The sequence below is a fragment of the Sceloporus undulatus genome, chromosome 3 (assembly GCF_019175285.1).
Source record: "Sceloporus undulatus isolate JIND9_A2432 ecotype Alabama chromosome 3, SceUnd_v1.1, whole genome shotgun sequence".
In the NCBI taxonomy this organism is placed as follows: Eukaryota; Metazoa; Chordata; class Lepidosauria; order Squamata; family Phrynosomatidae; genus Sceloporus; species Sceloporus undulatus.
Window position 1 is genome coordinate 41,253,552 of NC_056524.1, and position 20,272 is coordinate 41,273,823.

A 20,272-nucleotide genomic window follows, 5' to 3' on the forward strand; every position below is an offset into this window, starting at 1 on the left:
AATAATAATAATAATAATAATAATAATAATAATAATAATAATAATAATAATAGGATGGGGGCCACTCTAACCTCCTTAAAAATGAAGTTCTAGAGCCTAGGGACAGCCACTGAGAAGGCCCTGTTGTGTACCCCTTGACTGCACATGAAAGAAGGGCCTCTCTTGAGGATTTTAGGGCTTTGGGAGGCTCATATATCACCTTTACTCTTATTATAATAGTGAATGTTTTGGATTTGTTGTCTGAGACTGTTTTCTCTTGATGTAAAAAAAGAAAGGAAAAATGTTATATATATTTATCAGCCACTGTCTATCAGCTCTAGATTTCAAAATTATTCAAAAAAGTCTTCATAAAAATATACCTCCACTTTTATTTATTTATTTTACTAGCAACCAGTGTGAAGGGCACTGCATTAGAAGTCATTTAAAAATAGATAAAAAGACGGGTAAAACTTTGCAAATGACTGTTGATCTGACATTATTTTTTTGCAAGTTAGACAGATGTGAAAGACACCCATCAGCTGTTGCTCAAGACTAGCTATCAGATCAGGAATCTGCAGTCTGACTCTTCAAATCCTAGCACTAATCGCAGTGATAAAGAACTACCTTTTGATTAATCTTGCCCTAGACTTCAGCTGAAATATACTGCAGTTTAATTACTGAACAAAATCTACTTTGTCTGATCTGCTAGTCTGCTCTGTAATTTTATAATATAATCAGCATTGCCTCTGTCTGAAGCTTGAGGGGTCTGAAGTCCATGGACCTATTTGACCGGAATGAAGAAAATGATCTTCCAACAGCCACTAGTCACAATGCTTTAATTAATAAAATCTTGTTTCTGTCTTTCTCGCTGTTCTTGCTGTTGGTTTTTGTGACACTAAAAGAGAAATGTGCTCCAGTGTAAAGATCATATAACAAGTAAGGCATCATTGCCATTTTGTTTAAAAGTGACAAAATCATGTAGGTCATATTACTTTTTAAAATGATGGTCCGATGTCTGCAGCAAACTGTATGTTAGAGCACCTGCTGTACATTGATATAAGCACTTCTCTGGCATTATATTACAGCAGAAAATCTGAACCTCTTTGTTCCTTACCTTGGCATCTTTAACAGCAAAGTCTGAGAAGAACTTCAGGTTGAATGTGATTAGAAATCCTTAGTTTTGATGGATACTTACTTGATCAAGGTTCCCAGATCTGAGGTTTCTGCTTCTATTCAAGTAACAGCAGCCAGAATCCCCATGCATACCATGCTTGTATTAGGTGACAAATTAGAAAACGGAAAAATGGGACATTTTCTTAGAGGTCTGTGCCCCCTTATGGGTTCAAATATTCTATTCAGGACTTTAGTTACATATTTCACATAGATATATGTGTATTTCATCATCTCTTATTCATACACAGTAAGTCTTTTTCACACACACAATGAAATGAATAAGGAGAAATATCTGCTAGGTCAAAAATAGCAATAGCAAGTACATTTCTATACCGCTTATCAGTGCTCTTAAGCACTCCCTAAGTGGTTTACAAAATGTAAGCTAATTGGCCCCAACAATCTGGGTACTCATTTTAGCGACCTCGGAAGGATGCAAGCCTGAGTCGAGCTTGAGCCCTTCGCTGATATTGAACTCATAACTTTATAGTTTGTGAGTGAGTGGCTGCAGTACAGGCATTTAACTACTGCGCCACTGGGGAGTGAGCACTGCGCCACCAGGGAGTAAGGAGTAAAGCATTAACTCTCTGCTCTTTCTCTCATTGGCACAGATCAGCCTTGGTAGCTCCTGTGTTAGATATTTCACCTTGACATAAGAAAAAAACAGTTGAAATTTAACCAACGGTTGGTTGTTGTGTGCTTCCAAGTCATTTTTGACTTGTAGCAACTCCAAGGCAAACCTATCATAGGTTTTTCTTGGCATGTTCTTCAGAGGCTTTTGCCATTGCCATCCCCTGAGGCTGAAAGAGTATGATTTGTGGGGATTTGAACCCTGGTTTCTAGAGTCATAGTCCAGTGCCCAACCACGCTATGTAGCTTCAGACAAAGCCCATCAGTTAGCAGAATTCGTTGATGCCCAATCCATAATTTGCTTTTATTCTCACTTCTTTTCTCCATATTATGTGAGCCTTCATAAAAATAGTGCCCTTAGAAAGGAACAAATGTGAGAATATTTCCAAAAGCTTTGCTGTTTTCAAAGAAGTTACTGCTGTGGGGAGAAGGCTCCCTCCATGTCATCATTTTGCATCCTCCCAGCACATACTGGAGAGAGCCAACAACCATTTTGCTATGTTGTGATAGTCAGATGCATGGTGACAACAGAGGATGTCTGCATCATTGCATGCTGGTTATCAAATCATAGGCAGTCCTTGGCTTCTTCCTGCTCACCCCATGACCCCAGGGCCATGTGGGGGCAGAGGAGGGAGCAATGAAGAATTATCCAGCTATGCTCTAATATCTAGTGCACAACGATGCAGACATTCTCCAGGACCCCCCAGGAGTCTGGCAAGGGTGGTTGTTGTTGTTGGTGCCTTCAGGTCATTACTGACATACGACAACCTGAAGGGGACCCTATCGTGCAGTTTTCTTGGCAGAATTTATTCAGAGAAGGTTTCTCCTTGCCTTCCTCTGAGGCTGAGAGAGTGAATTCCTGTGGTCACCCAGTGGATATCCATGGTTGAGAGGGGATATAAATCCTAGTCTTTCAACGCCCTAGCCCAACACTCAAACTACTAGACCATGTTGGTTTTCATATGGTGAGGTGCTGCTGTTACATAAGCTAGAGGACAAAGGAAACAAAACTTCCATAAAGAGGAACTCCACTTGAGAACAGCACTTTCTCAACACATTATTCTCCAGTGTTCTTCTGTTATTAAACGCAGTGCTTTCAATTTTCATAGACAGGTGAATGGTAAGGATATAATGGATGATTGAGGAGTTCTGAGAGATGCAATAAGACCAATGGGTCTTTATCCCTTTTTAAATCTTCTAGGGTGCTGTATGTCCCTAACATTGGCTTTTTCTCTAACCTTGTTCATTGGGTCATCTTTTTGTTTTTGCTGTTTTTAATCTCATTTGATTTCTTTTGATTATTTGTTCATTGTTTTGTTGAATTCTTGTACTTTGCTTTGCACATTTTAATAATAGAAACTTGCCTCCATGAGCTATGTCAAAAGACAGAACTTCCCTGTCTTTCTGTATTATTTCCTTTGTTATCGCCGTATCTTCCTTGCTGCATTTAATACATTTCCATCCTTTAAAAAAGAAACCTGGGATATTGTTTAAAACAATTAAAAGTACATTTTTGCCAGAACTTGGAATTTATTTATTAAAATATAATATATTCACCATAATTCATTTTAACTTTTAAACATCAGATTTAAAAGGTATTATTTTGTTTGTTTAATAATGGCTTTGATAGCAACTAAGTAAAGTTTATCATTTCACAATAATTTAATGGGGGTAAGTTTGATGTCTGCATCCAGTCATTTTTAGTAATGTCAATTAAAATTTAAAGTCTCATGTCACTAACATATTAATAATATTCAGAACAATGAAATTCTTTTTATATTAATTACTGAACAATTAATTTTACCAGATTATGTTCAGAGTTAATATCAACATACTTTCTGCAACATTCATGTTTTCAAGTTCTAGTGAGACATATGGAAAGTCTTTCACATATGGAGTGAAAAGTTGTGTGAATAAAATCTGAAGGATAGAATGGGTGGGTGTCAGAAATGAACTAACACTTACCTAGAGAGGTCTGTTTTACACTATGATAACTCCAATTAGTCATTCTTTTTGGATCAGTAAGTCCTGTAAGAAACCAACCTTGACCTTCATAAAATGTCTCATCTTGTTGGTCCCTACAACACATTCAAATACTGATAAATACCAGATTCCAATACATGTATATGAATGCAAGTGCTAGGGAACATTTTATATGATGCAACATAGTGAACTCATTTTAGTGACCTCAGAAGGACCCTCATTCTAATATTCTTCCATTAATTTCTCTGTCAGTATTAAGTTTTGATTCTATTTTTATTCATTTCTTCCTTTCTCTCAGTAATGGGGTGTAAATCATATCAATATGATTAAAAAACCAGGTACAAATTAAAACACTGTAAGTTATAAAATTAAAACACAACTGAATTAAAACATTTAAAACATTTCAATTAAAATAATAGTAATACTAATGCTAATAAAAATTAAAAGTTGCAAGGTACAACATGCATCGGTCAATGCCCTGTCCCTAGCAGCCTTACCACACACCTGAATAAGGACTTTGCTTACCAAAAGAAGGGTAAGGAGGAGGGAGCAAACCTGTGTCCACTTTCACACATCTATGGATATTATCATATGCCTTTCGGCAATCATAAAGGTTTTTTTGTGTTACACTCTTTTTATGATGGTATATTTTTTGGAAAAATATGGTTTAGAAAAATACCTAATTAAAAACATCAGGTTAGATCCAGAGTTAATTATACTAAAGGTAGACCCATTAGAAACAACAGGATTCAAGTTGGTCATAATGAACCTAAGCGCCCCTGATTGTACTGACTTTGATGTAAGTATAATTAAGTCTTGATCCAATCCATAAACTCAACTGATATGTGCAGCAGCGGTGCCCGCATCTTCCACTCACAAAGTGCTGCTGCATTGAAAATGAAGAAGTCTGCTCAGTGAAGAGTATTGTTAATCCAATAATGACTTCTCAGTCCCTGGCATCCATACATTAGCAACAGAGGCCAATAGAGGTCCTGACTGCCAAGTTGTCAACTGTGATACAGTATGAATGCAGTGAAATTACCCTGGGCTATAGAAACACAGGAAATTGTAACTATTTCTGGCTGTTTATAATTTTCCTAGAATTTAATAATATAAAAAAATAATTGCAATATGAATCTCCTTTACATTAATCTTGGGCATAAGAATCTACTTCCATATAACCAACAGCTCTGTGTGAATAAAATATTTTTTTTAAAGTTCAACAATGTGATTTGGTAGAACAACAAACTTACAGTAGCTTCCAAAGGAACTTCCCTTACCCAAAGGTCTGCTCCATTTATTATCAGACAAGGATTTTTGTTTTCCTTTTAACCAATATATAGCAGAGAATGGAGGGGTGAGTAAAGATACTACTTAAATTGACAGATCTCCTTTGTTTAATTTGGTCAAATTTGGATATGAACAAAGCTCTATTGAAAGGCAGGTTTTGAAGAGTTTCATATATATAAACACAAGTTAGTAAATTTTTAAATTGGGTACATGAATTAATAATAATAATAATAATAATAATAATAATAATAATAATAATTTGTATTTTCCCGCCTCTCCCTGAGAATTAGAAGGTATGCAGGATTTTTTTTAATGGCAGACAAAAATCTAAGCCAGAATAATGGTTGGCTACCCTGTGACTGTGACCAGGATGCTTTTCTACTCTACAGTTACACAACTATGATTATTTTTTAATTGCCATGGTTCCATTCTAGAATTTTCATTTAGAGATAGATATATAGATTTCTCTGCCACAGAGCTCTAGTGCCTCACCAAATCCAAACCCATAGATTGTAGCCATGATAGGTAAAGTGGAATAATAGTGCAATAGCTGTTGTGTGAAAAGACCCCTGCTATGTTGAAGCTCCCCATAATGGGAAAAATTTTGTGACAAGCGATTTTAGAAATCTATTTAGAATTTAAGATGTGTAGTGGTATGTTAAATTGTTAAATACATAGAATAAAACTGCTTTTTGTGAACATTGGACCCCAAAGACAATCAAATTCAGTGGATGCCTGGATTTCAAATTTTCATCTGTACCCTTTGTACTTAGAACTTCATGCATTTGACAGATGGAGTTCTGATCTAAAAATGCCATAATAACTAAATAGACTCTTTTATTGCCAAAAGTTTTAGGAAGGTTTTTTTTTTTAAGATAAACTGCTTTGACTGGGTCTCACTATAATTTGTAATATATGCCTTATTCCTCACTATTGCCAGCATGCATGAAAATCAGTTGCTTTTCTTATCTCACATAGTCTTCCATGATAATATTGTATCTGAAGTTCAGGGAGTCATCTTTCCTGTGACAGCAGGAGCCTTGGGTGTGTTTTTATCTGTGTCGTGCCTGCAGAGAGTGATCTAGTGCTAGGGAGTATAAGATGTACTAGATGGACATTGAGTATTCTGCAGTGCCTCTAGAAATGGCTTCCCGGTAGAGAATTAGAACTGGATAATCAGCAACAGAGGATAACCATTTTGAAAGGGGTGACATTTCTGCTCCCATCTTTGGGTTTATTTTCTGATAAATACATTAATTTGTGGAGGGAATTTAGAAGTGAAAATGAGCATTGCTTACTGAAGGCATTGCAGACAGAGAATTATTGTTTCGAAGGCTATTGATTTTTGCAGCAGCTGATATTTCAATCTGGGTGCAGCATGTCTGTGCCTCTACGCACACTTGTCAAGAAGAAATATGATAGTGTCTTAAAAGATTAATAATATCGCTGGTCCTCAGGAGGCCTGTCTTAATTCACTGGCCTGTTCTTTGACATGTACTGTAATTTATCTAGTCTGATTTGAATAGCAAATGGCAATCGGCTGCCATTAGGGAAATAGGCATCACTCTTATTGATCCAGTATAGGCTGGGTTTTATTTAAGGGGAACTGTAAAATATTATTAACTTCATGGTTAGAAGCTAGGACAGTTCTTTACCTCATCCCATAGATCAGCCTTCTTCGGACTAGTGCTTTCCAGATGTTTTCAATTACAAGTCCCATAATCCCTGAACATTGCCCATGCTGCTGAAAGCTGGTGGGAGCTGTAGTCCATAACATCTGACCTGGGTAACTTGCCCAAGTCACCTAGTGGGTTTTTATGCCTGAATGGGGAATCAAACCCTAGTTTCCAGAGATGTTGTCCAACCCTCAAACCAGTACACCACATTGGCACTCTAGTGGTGGCTTAGAATATTTTTAAATGACAGTAAAATGAATCATGGATAAATGAAAGTGAGAGTGATCCCTCACAATAGCGAAAGACTATTTCAAGTACAGTGGGCCCTGCCTATCGGCAGGCTTCTGTTCTACAAATTGTTTGCAGATTGCCACACGACATATTATTCAATGGTGGCTTGATGGCAGTTAACAACAGCATCTACTGGGTTGCAATTGAAGACATCCATCGATATCGTAATTAAGACAGGCAGATAGATGTATTTTGTGTTGTTGTTGTGTTTCAAATCTTTTCCAATTTATGTTGACCCTAAGGTGAACCTTTTACAGTCTTTTTAGGCAAGAATTGTTCAGAAGGGGTTTGCTATTATCTTCCTCTGAGGCTGAGAGAATGTGACTTGCCCAAGGTCAGCCAATGGTTTCCATAGCTGAGAAGAGATTCATACCCTGGTCTCTAGAATCATAGTCCAAGGCCCAAAGCACTACTCCATGCTGGCCCTCTCAGATGTATCTTACCTGTGTTTTAATTGGTGAGGTGTATAGGGGTTGGGTTTTTTTATCAAATTGATGATGATGATGATGATCATCATCATCACCATCATCATCATCATCATCATCATCATCATCATCATCATCTGCCTTCAGTGCCTCTGCAGGGGCAGAAAGATGAGATGCAAAATAAATAGCTAACTAGCTATAATAACATAGCTGGTTAGGTCATCAGCTGGCTAGACTGATAGACAGTTCAGTTTACTCTGTTCTGCTCTAACTGGGTAGTGTTTCCCATGTAATTTCCTTCTCCTGCTGTTTAAAATGTTATGGCCACTACACACTATAGGTAATGTGAAAACCAAGCAGAGGTATATGCACAAGTTGTCTCTGGACAATGTATGGTGTAGTATTTTCCAGTGGTACAGTGTGACTCAAAATGCACAGCACAGCTTCTAGTTCCATAATGAGCCTTAAGTGAAATATGGTTGGGTTATTCATAGGAAGATTATGAGGGACCTGCATGAAGAAAGTACAAACAAAACTTTAATGAATGTTTCATAGTTAAATTCAAAATACTATAATATATTTTAAAAGAGGTATAATTTATATAGAACAAAACACTGTAAAAAAATTTAAATTTATTTCATGGATTTATATCCCACTTTTCTTCCAAACATCGGACTCAATGAGGATCCTACAAGGAGGAACAGTGCTGCTACTGGGAGTTGCCCACCTTTCTTACAGTTGCACAAGAAAGAAAGAGGGGGGGGGGAGAGAGAGAGAGAGAGAGAGAGAGATTCCAGATAAGCAGCTCTTGGTTTCTTTCTTTCCTTTTGCATTGAAAGTAATTTGTGAATAAGACAATAAAATGCTACCAAAATGGCCAAGTATAAAGCAATAAAATAGATTGAAAATGACTTTGTTATTTTGAGCAGCAGTAATTGCTATATGTTGTGATGCTTGCATAAGAAATTAGGTAATGTCTAAAAGAATGGCATACAATCCTTTTTATTTGCTTGATGACTTTAGTCTCTGAGTGAATGACTTATTAAGGTTAATAAAGGGGAAAAATTCTCCATGGTTTGCAATAAGCTAGAATTTAGCATGCACTGCTTCCTAAGTAATGGAGAAAGAAAATACATACTGGTTCTAAAGCCCTATATGAGCTTTATGTAAGCTTTAGAACATATACAACCTATATGAGATTTTAGTTTGTTTATTTTGTATAGAGGTTTTTTTCTTTTGGGGGGGGCAGTGCATTCTAAACTGTCTGAATGTCTTGTGCCTGCCTGCCTGCCTGGCCAAGAAATGCTATGGCTTTCTTAATTCTCCAGTGTGATTTATCATCCCCAATTCATTGTTTTGCATAACTCTGCTCAAAATGAATAAATGTCATTATTTTGCAGTGAAAAAGTTGTCATTTGCATAATGCCTGCCATTAATTATTGTGAGACTAATGCAGCTGTTGATATTTTTAGGGCACAATGGTACTGCCTGCACCTTGTATAATGTCATTCTGAAAACATTGGTAGTTAATAGGTGCCATAACATTACTTAAATGCAAGAAAGGAAAAGAAAAAGAAGAGGAGGTAATAGAACAGGCTGTGATCTTTATTTAGCATTTCCCCCTGAATATACTTGGTGAGAGACAGCTCTAAAAAGAATTCAAGAACAGGAAACTGTAAAATAGGGGGGAAAAAAGAGGATATAAATATAGATTGATATATATTAACCTCTTGGCAGTTGTAGGGCAATATGAATCTACTCAGTTGAAAAAAAAACTCTGACTAATACACTGAAGTATTTTTATGTCCCCATTTTAACAACAAGATCCCAGGCCCCGAACATCACGTTTGTGGCTTGGTACAAACATGATACAACCAATTTAAATTATATTTCAATATGTTTAATTTGTTGCATTTTAATAGATATGTTTTTTAAAAAACTGTAAAGGGGTAGAAAGGTGAATATAAATATTTTAAAATACCTAACTTTGGTGTTTGTATTTAATAATATCATCCAGTCGAGAGTCCTAGAAGTTTGCTAATAATTTTGCAACGTGTTAGTCATTAATAAAGAAATTATCCTGTCAGTATCTTCATCTTGTATTCCAACTAGTGTGATTACAAACTTTAGGCCAATTAAGTTTAGCTTTTATTTTTCTAGACCTTTTCACTACAAAATCATAATTTAATTCCCACCCGCAAGTAAATTTCTTTACCGTACTTGTCTCATTGTAGAAACCTGTAGTTTTAAAATGAATGCTCCTTGCTGAAACTTCTTCCAGCTTCCGTAAGTCACTGGCAGTATGTTAAAAAAAATAAAGCAGAGGAAAAATATGTAGAAAAAACATATTAAATATGTTGCACTTGTTTCTTGTAAATTGTATGTAATAATATAAGCAGGGAAGGTACCATTGAAGATTTCCCCCAGCCCCCAAGGCACAGTATTTCACAAACAACATTTTTAGAAAAGGATATGGTCTTCCCACTCCAACTGCAGGCTTGCCACCTGCAAATATAAGCTTTCATGGATGCCCCCATCTCCTTGTTCCTAATGGTGGTATGTGCATGTGGGTGTGGATGCATGGAATGGCACCATTAAAAACCACGGGACTTGAGGTCTTGCAGTTTTTTGGCATCAGCAGAGGGATCCAGAGTGGAACCCCTATGGATATGAAGGACCAACTGTCCTTTCAAAGTAGACATTGAAGAGTTCTCCCATTTCCTCAGGCCTAGAGCAGTGATTCCCAAAGTAGGCATTAGTGCCCCCTTGGGGGTATTGGAAAGCTCCAGGCGGGTGCTGAGGGGGAAAAAAGGACAGCAGTGGGGCAGAGAATTGTGAGTATAAGGTTGCAGGAAACTTCTTTTGTGCATCATTCTGGACAGGACATTCTGGGTCCATCCATTGACTGTGAGGGGAGAGACCCAGCATGGCTCCTCCAGCTTTACCTCACATTGGAGCAGAGCAAACAGACCCTGACCTTCTCCTTTCCTTGTTCCCTTCCTTGTCTGGGCACCAAAATACTTGCCTAGGCCACCATTTTGCAGAAACTGCTTGATTTCTCCCTGCAAGGAGCCCATGGAGGAAAGCCTCTCTGGGTTAGAAAGACACGGGCTGATTCTAGGGCAGATGGGAACAGAGGGGGAAGGTGCATACTAGCTCTCCTCCATTCCCTCTTGCCATGGCTATCTAGCTCAAGCCAGCTAGCCAAGACAAAAGGGAATGGGGGGGGGGTCAAGCACATACAAGCTCTCCTCCTTTCCCTCTTGCCTTGGCTACCTAGCATGGTGGGGGCACTAGGGTTGTCACCCAAGAGTAAAGGGGACAGTAGCGTGAAAAAGTTTGTGGACACCTGCTCTAGAGTCATATATTTTAGGACTGAACAGAATATAAAATAAATGTTATTGGTTGCTTTTTGTCTTTCGTCTACAGTACAGATGACATTGTCCAAAACTGCATCAGAACTGTGACACTTAGACACTTAATCTAATTACCAGAAAAAGAAGCATGTACTGCCCCATAGCACTTTGCTTCACCCTTTCCTCCTTCCTGCTACATGGAAGGAACTGTGAAATGTGTTGTTAATATGAGTCAAATAGGAGGAAACAAATCTCTCTCTTAACTACACAGAATATGCATTCTCTATTTTAGAAAGTTGCTTTATAGTGCTCTAATGCTGCTTCTGCTTGACACCAATAAATATAAGATCTTGGCAGCTGATACATGGAAATAAATTTCTGCATATATTCTCAGGCATGCTCTTTGGTTTACCTGCAATTTTTCTTCATAGCAATGCAGACTGAAGCCTGAACAGGACTCCTCCAGACCTGGATATGTGTTGTCTGCTAAAGTGTTAATGTCTTTATAGATTTCCATATGTACTTTAGCATATAACCATACCCATTAACCTGGAAGTAAGGGAGACTTGGCATCTAAGATATGTATAGAAATGCATGTGTAACATATTTGTTGTCCTTAACTGCTAAAATCATACAGGTCAGCATGGTGTAGTGGTTTGAGCATTGGACTATGACTTTGTAGACCAGGATTTCAGTTTCTGCTCAGCCATGGAATCCCACTGGGTGACCTTAGGTAGGTCACATTCTTTCTGTCTCAGAGGAAGGCAGTGGCAAACCCCTTCTGAACAAATCTTGCCAGGAAACCAAATAATGTTCACATTAGGGTAGCCAGAATGGGAATGACATGAAGTCACATAACAAAAACAAACAAAAGCATCAAGTGTTAACTAACGTTTCGAAAAAAGTGTTCATAATTCTCTCTTCTACATGGGGGAGCCATTTTCTAGCATTCTGCAAATTGAAATGCATGCAAATTTAGCTGATTAATCAGTTAAAACTAACAGTCAACTCTAGCATCTTTCATTGGATGAGTGCCCTGTTTTTCTCTGTGTTTGGGTCAGCATCTCTCTTTTTATAGAAATACATACCCCTGTAGAAATCCATTCCACTCCCATATATTGTGGTCACTTGGGGGCAAAATTGAGACTGGAATACAGTGGTCCCTCTACATTTGCTGGGGTTGGGGGCACATGACCCCCATGAAAGTGGAAAAATGCAACAAAAAAAAAACCACTTTAAAAAAGATCTCCTCTCTAAGAATCTCTAGGTCATCCAGTTCAACAACTGGAAGCTGACCATAGAATTGCACCAGAGGACCTACAAATGCCTAGAGAATTATCCTCTCTTGTAATTTCTAGGTTCTCCAGTGTGGCTTCTGGCAGACCTTGTCCATAGAGTTATACTGGAGGACCTAGAGACTCCCAGAGAGAACAAATTAACCAAATCTGCGCCCGCATCATACGCAGCTTTCAGCATATGGTGAAAGCTGCACAGGAGCACACGGGGCAGAAGGGGCAGCACATCCCATTGTGACTAATGGGGTGTGCTCACCGCTGTGCCACCGCACCGTCACATGCATGAGCCTCATTCAGTTAAATGGGACTTGAACATGCACGGTATTTGCTTTACGTGAGGGAGTCTGGAATGGATCCCCCACATAAAGCAAGGGTGGACTGTAATTGAATCCTCAAAAGTCAAAATTGCAAATGTGGAGGGATGACTGTAGTCTCAGTACTAGTTGTGGGCTGAGCTTAGAACTGATGGTAAAAAGAGCTGGGACTGTGTGAGGCGTTATGTGAAGAAGAGTCTATGAGTTCCTAAAAGGGAAATTGCCCCCTCCCTGCCAAAATACTTGCCCACTCTTCCATAAGGCAGACTGAAGCAGACATTTAAGGTGGCAGATGCTGAGGGGCAGTGACCAACAGCAAGAAAATATAGAACAGAACTGCACTTGCCACCCAGTATCCTTTTCTGCCTCTTAAACTAGCATGCTTACCTCATTTACAGTAGAAGATGTCACAAGCCTTCTTGGCTTATACAGATGGATAGATGGAAGGCTTGTCTTTTCCTTTCTTTCAGGTAGCCAAATACCTTTGGCGGCCCCTCTCAGGACTGAAGCAGGGGACAAATAATTAATCCCCTTAACCCCTATGCCCAAGTTACATCTTGATATGCCTACTGCATACTTGTAAAAAGCTGCACATAGCAGTGCTATTTGCATGAGTAATGTCTAGTTCGGTCCTCATTGTCAGGTTGACTAGCAGGCCCACACCTTTATGTGGCTTTTATAATGATGTGTATTAATGTAGTGTCTTAAAAAACTGACACTTTGCTTTTCATACTCTTGACATATGTTGATAGCTTGAGAGGGGTTTGTTGTTTCTTTTCTTTGCTATGAGCATTAAAATAACAACAAAGGAAATTAAACCACAAACCCTGAAATAATAATTCTAGAATCTACTTGACTTCTGCAAAGAGCAGGAAATGCAGCTCCAGAGCTGCCAGTCTGTCCTTATATCACCCTGTTATGCTCCAAACATAAAAATTCTCCTCTGAATTTAAGAAGGATTTTATGGGAACAATGTCTAGGATGATGTATTTCAGAATTAGTTGAAGAAGGTATACTATAGTTCTCTGCTACTAGTCTGCTAGGTATACATTAAGTGTAGTAACAGTCACCACTTTTGTTTCCGGCTGAAATGTTTTTACAAAGGGCAAAGGAGGAGGGAGAAAAGGGCAGTACTGCTCACTGAGTGTTGCTAAGGGACAGTGCTCTTGCACAAGTTTTCTCCATGTAGTTGTTTTTTGTTTGTTTTTCCCCAGGGATATCGTCCTGGCTCTTTAATTGTGCTTACTGAATGTTTCTTAAATGCACAGACTTTGGGAAAGTCCAACATTATTTTTTCAAAAAGGTACATTTGGTATTTTGTGTAATAGAGTTCTGAATGTCAGATAGAAACCCCCATAAAAATTCCTAAGGGCCTCCCTCCTCTTCCGTGGCCATGAGGATGGGCTAATGGGGTTTTAGCTGTTTTAGCTGTTTATTTTTATTGTATAATTGTATGGTGTGGTTTATTTTTAATCTATTGTATGTATATGTATAATGTATGTAAACCGCCCTGATCTGGGGAAGGCGCGGTATATAAATAAAACTTTTATTTATTATTATTATTTAAGAGATGTAGAGTCTAGTTCTGTGTACTCAAAATATTTGTAATTAAGGTGGTAGGGTGATCTGTCTGCCTGTCTGTACATAAAGACTAGAATAATGAAAACCAGAATAACGCCAGGCTTCCAAGAAGCCAATAATACTTTGTGAAATTCTGACATTCACTGCTGAGCAAAGTAGGAAGCCAGTGGAGGTATTTGATGCAGCACAGTCTTAGAGTTTAGTTCTGATATTTGGTTTGTTCATAAGGGAACATAATAACTTGTGCATTTTCCATTCATGGTTCACATGATGAAGAATATATCTATGGAATTACACTCAACAGATGACATATTGCATAAGCACTATGGAAGTATTTCATGCCACCTTCATTTATATAAGGTTTTATTATTTCTCATAGCATATGAGTGGGGAACCTATAGTCATTTAAAAGTTGTTGAAATACGGTTCCTATAATTCCTGACTACTGATTGTAGTCAGGACTGATTGTACTAGATATCCAATAATAAGTGGAAGGGACACTCTGGAATGTGGTCTTCCTCTTTTCCTAATGCTTTCTACCTAACCCAATATTTTTGTCTTTTGTAGTTAATCATAATCATAATATTTATTTGTATTCTGTTTAATTTTGAGGAATCCAAGCAGATTACAGCAGTAAAACAAGATACAGTTAAAAGAGAAATGCATTAAAAATTCCAAGATCCTCATCCCTCCCCCGTCGTAAAAACATAATTAAACATTAAAAAGAGATTAAACCAAGAGGAAAAGTTAAAAAACACATATTAGTGTACAATAAAAATTAAAATGAAGTAAAAAAAATTCAAGCAAAGTCCAGGTAGAGTAAAAGATAAAGACTGAGGATAATGGGAGGGGGAAGCAGGTCAACAAGGATGTTCTAGGCTGGAAAGGCCTGCTGGAAGAGATCCATCTTAATAGCCTTCTTAAAGGTTTCCGAGGTCGTAATCTGATGGATCTCGTCCGGCAGTTCGTTTCAGAGTCTAGGAGCAACTGCTGAAAAGGAACGCTGGGTCACTGCAGAAAGTCTAGTACTGGGGAGACAATGCCTTCTCATGGTATATCCAAAGTACAACAGTTTCAGTCATCTTCTACGGAGAGTTGATTTGCTTTAGGAGCCATTTATTGGGTGTCTGTGGAACTCTGCTTTAGAACCACATTTCAGTTGAGTTGATTTTCTTCCTATCAGCATTCTTCACTGACCAGTTTTTATAAATATCTAGAAATTGGAAATACAATACTCCCTCTCCTCTAAAATAATTCCAAAAAGCCAACCTCATTTTTGCTATTTTATATAAAGGACACCTTTTTACTGCCCCATTGTATGTACTGGGACTTGAACATCCACATATTTTGTGTCCGAGGGTGGTGCTGGTGGTCCTCAAACCAAAACTCTGCAGATATCAAGTGCCTGCTATTTTCTAAAACAGAACCTTCTCTCAGAAATAAAATTTAGGTCTGCATTTTAGATAAAGCAAATGAGTTTCTTTTCTTGTAATAGATGAAATCCATATTGCCTAGAAATTCAGAGAAATGCTGACCGATTTGCTTATTCCTTAACTGCACATATATTTTAGGAAGGGATAAATTGATATGAATGATACTGTTTAGATCAGGCTTTTCTTCCCCATTTTCCTTTCTTATTCTGGAATGCATTTAGTTCAAAATATGTCCCATTTAAATTAGGGCTGTAAAGTACATTCACAGTTTTTCTTATTCTTGATTAATTCAGAGGTAAAATGTTCAGAAAACAACTGCATTAAGATTTTATAATTTTTCTTTTTGACTTTCTGATATTTTGTGGAAAATTTGTTTGCAAAAAAATGTAGGGGTTCAAAGAATTTACAGGTTTGAAAGAGATAGCTTTCAACAGAAAACAGAAAAGTGGTGGTGGTGGTGAAGTTATCAGGCAGCACCTTTGAGATGAATTGCTTCAGCTTCAGTGTTAACATGAGACAGTAATCCAGTTCTTAGGGTGTACAAATTTTCCCATAATCCCACTTTTTTATTTGTACTTGTATGTGAGACTGAAATAATTCAGACTTGCATCCTTTTGTAGGTTACTAAAATGAGTCCCCAGCTTGTTGGGGGCAATTAGTTTACATGTTGTAAACCGCTTAGGGAGTGCTTAAGTGCACTGATAAGCAGTATAGAAATGTATGTATTTGCTGTTGCTATTGCTAAATAAGGAAAGATTTATATCCCTAGTATAAATGAGAGTCAGCATAGTATAGTAGTTTGTGCATTGGGCTCTGACTCTGAAGACCAGGTTTCAAATCTTCACTAGACCATGGAAACCCACTGGGTGACCTTGGCCTAGTCATACTCTCTCAGCGTCAGCATCTGAAAAACAAACAACTGTGAAAGTTTTACTTTAGGGTTGCCATAAATTGGAAATGACTTGAAGGCACACCTCATCAACAACAACAAATAGCTGCATGCTTTCAATCAAAACCCAAAATGTTCTCTGTGGTTCTCAACTGTACTGAATAATGAGTATTCTGTATATAGACCAATCAATGGTTGTGCGCCTTGTGAAATCTCACAAGTTAATGTTAACTTTCACAGTTTTTAAAAAAGCAATTTTACATACACCGCAACTGAGATCTGATTCTGATCTCATCTGCTTAAGTAAATATAATTGTCTTCCATGGAGTTAATTTGGACTTTACAGCAGCTGGGATCAGAGCTTATGAATATTTGGAACACTTTGTGTCAGACAATGACGCTTTGCATGGCCCACAAGGCAGAAAATAACATTCACAAATATCAGTATTCTCTGTCTGACAGACATTTGTTTTAGATCTGCCTCGGGATGCATGTTAAAGTAAGAAAATGTTATACTTTCTAGAGGCCAATAACTGGTGAATTGAATGCTTGTTCCTGAGATAAATGCAGAATCAAGGTGTATACTTGAAAACATCCGTCTTTTTTACTTCATTTGTAAATAGCTCCACCAATATGTGCTTCTATGTATACTATGTATATATAACATTTTAATTTGAAATGTGGGTTTTTTTTACAGTGTACATGTCTGTTTTTCTGACAAGATCTAACACAGTTTTATTCTAAATTCCAAAATTATGGATGTTCAGTTAACTTAAAGAAGAGGGGCTAGTCAAATGTCTGTCCCCAGGGTCAGGGACGTAGCCAAGGGGGGGGGGTCCTTGGGGTCCAGACTCCCCTCTTCCATTAGATAAAATGAATGGTGTGTGCTGCCGTGCCACCACACCCAAGCCCCATTATAATGGTGGCACTTACTCTGGACCCCCCCCCTTCCCAAAATCCTGGCTACGTCCCTGCCAGGGTCGTATCAGAGGTCTGGCAATTGGGAGTCTGCAGAACAGGTATTAGATCAGGTGGGCCTACTGTATGATGATCCCAGGTTTTTAAGGTACTGTGAGAACATTGTTCCTCAGAATGTAATTGTGCCACTAGTGTTGATTAATCCATATAATTGGTTGAATGCCCCGAGTGAGACAGCAATAAAGAAGCAATTAACTTTTCATATGATTCACTAAACAAGGCACAAAATAGCAACACATGGTCCAGGAAGTGGTTCTTTCCAACTGAAGTGGAAAGTCAATGAGTAGGATTACCAGATTGTCATAATCCATTTCCTGAGAATCAGATATGGATTTGGTGATTCCATATGGTTTCCAGTTCTTTTGGGGGGGGGGGATAGTAATTGGGCAGCACCCAGGGGTAAATAGGCCAGAGATAGAGAGAGAGTGAGAGAGGTATTCAAGAGGGTTGAAAATCCTATTATGGCACATACATGAGTGTGTGTGTGTGTGTGTGTGTGTGTGTGTGTTTTACAATGATTTCCCATATATTTGCTGTTTTGTTTTTGTTTTTAAAAAAATATTATGCTAACTTTGTTTTTTTCCTAAATTCAAGAAAATGTTCTTGCTGACTCTTGTGCTTCCACTCCAGGCTACCTACTATATTATCTGCTTCTTTTCCCCTGGATTTTTGCACTTTGGGTATACTGTAATTTTGTGTCATTGTTCAGAGCATTAAACATATTAGATAGAAATCAGATTGCAAAAGGAAAAAGCTATGTTTCTTTCATGACTTGCCATGTGGAGATGTTATGAATTTCTGCACAACGTAGCCGGTTCCAAACATATCAAATTACAGCTCCCCAATTATAGAATTTCCAGTTCTGATGGTTTATAATTTATTTCTGTCTTTGGAATCTCAGTGCTCTTTATTCTTGGTATCATTCCATGCTATATACAATTGTTCCATGTTTCAATTTAGAATTCATAATTTAATTGGATGAGCTCTGTACCCCTAGCTATTTGAACTTCTCGTAGCACCACTGACATGGAAAATTTGACTGTCATTTCCTGGATGATCATCATATCCAATTCAGTCATATTTACATTAAAACTAAATATAGTGCTGTAGACCTCTAGGATATTTTTGTCCACTGAATGTCCCTTTACTGAGGAAAGAGGGGAAATGCTTTCTATAAAGAGCTAGCTTTCACCCCCTCACTGAATTGCAACATGTCTATAGTCTTGGAAGAACTTTGATAGCCTGTCCTATGCATGCAGGGGAGAAAAAGCACAGCAGATTTGACAATTTTTCCATTTCTTTCAGATTTTTCTTTCAAAAAAAGGAACTGAATTAGTGGGAGGTTTTCAGTTCACAACAGTGGTCCTTGCATCAGCCTGCATGTCATGGTGGGAGGCATTCAAAGCGAAGAATACTAATGGGAAATGGTGCAATAGTTTGGTGACTTCTGTTGCTTTTTATTAAAAATCTCAGATGGAATTCATATTCTTATCAAAGACTCTGTAATGTGTATGATGCTAAGGAATACTGTGTTTGTTGTTTGTGTTTTGATAAATGAAAGATAGAAACACTTTCCCTAAATGTGTGTGTGTGTGTGTGTGTGTGTGTGTGTATTCCTCTGGAATACTGTCAAATTATTCAATATTCTTGTGAATGTCCCATATCTTACTTTCTAAAATGAGCTCAAATAATATAGAGGTTTGGGGATATCAATCTTTTTTGAGTGGCTTTTTAGTATCCTGATAGGTATGTAGGTCTATTTTCCCTACTCAAGATGGTGGTTTAACATTTCAAGTATTCAAAGCACAAGAAGATCCTGAAAAGATTTATAGAATTCATTGCAAAATCCCGGGAGATTTGCCATTTGGACAGTCCTTAATACCATTTTGAACTTCATCTGTCGATATTTCTGTTTCAAATAGAACTTTTTGTTCTGTTAACTGTGAGGGTTTTTCATTTTCCCAAAAACTGATGTGTTCTTCACTATAAAACTGTGTCCCTGTAGACATTCCTACGGGTGCAGAACGTTGTTATTGATGTTGACAAATGTTTCCTCTTACTGCTGCCTTGTAATTAATTTCTTCTGTACAGTTGAGGGTGTAATGATTGGGGCATTAGTGGGATAGCATATTTTGAAAGCATACAGTTGGCTTTCTTTCCAAATTAAAAAAAAAAATCATTGGGCACATGAGAGAGCTGCTATTGCCTAGAGATGTGATTGTGTTGCCAAGTTGCACAGTGAATATCTTCAGCTTAAGCTTTTGTTTCTTGGGAAGTGTCAATGATGAGTTGTTGTTGAAGAGATTTTAACATCTTTTACAGGATGATCTGCTGAGAGGGCTGCTTTGATTTTCATCAGCTAGGTAATGGCCTTCTAATATGCAGTTTTAAAGACCTGAGGGATAGTGTCCTTTTGTCCCCACCCCAACCTCTGTTGTATATGATCAGGGATAAAACAGAAAGAGATTTCCTTCTCCTTTTTTTTTTAGCTTTTAAAGGGAAAATCTACAGATGGGTAGCCAAATGCTCACATTGTGTGTGCGTGTGTGTGTGTTGTTTATTATTGGAGCGGGGTCAATCAGAGGGCTTGGTATGAGATAGCTATCACTTGTCTTAGAAGTTAAAAATATGGATATTATTATTATTATTATTCTGAATACAAAATAGTTCAGTTACAGTTTTCATTCAGCAGTGTGAAAAATGAACATTAGCATCTTCACCATTAATTTTTAGTCAACTGTGTATTTTATTTTTATTAGAATGGTAGAAATGACTCTTTAAAGATATGAACTACAATTTCCTAATACATATAGTTCAATACTAGGCATGTTTACTCAGCAATAAATGGTATTGCAGTCAGGAGGATGTCTAAGTAGCTGGGCATAAAATTGTAGAACTTTGCAGTGACTTGGAAATAAGCTCCCCTGAAATGACTAGGGCTAAATTCTGACTAAACGTCTCTATGACTGGGCTGTAACTGGA

At 37.7% G+C, this 20,272-nt stretch overlaps 1 protein-coding gene across 7 annotated transcripts in view; it reads left to right on the forward strand.

Annotated features, from left to right (window-relative positions):
* Positions 1-20,272, forward strand: part of ZBTB20 (zinc finger and BTB domain containing 20) — a 642,360-nt gene that overhangs the window by 313,362 nt on the left and 308,726 nt on the right. The window contains exon 1 of one of the 7 annotated variants that reach the window (XM_042458101.1): positions 19,612-19,653. The exons of the other annotated variants lie outside the window; for them this stretch is intronic. The gene's annotated coding sequence lies outside the window, so the exon portion shown is untranslated. Of the gene's footprint in view, positions 1-19,611; positions 19,654-20,272 lie in introns of those variants that run through there. 7 annotated transcript variants of the gene reach the window in all.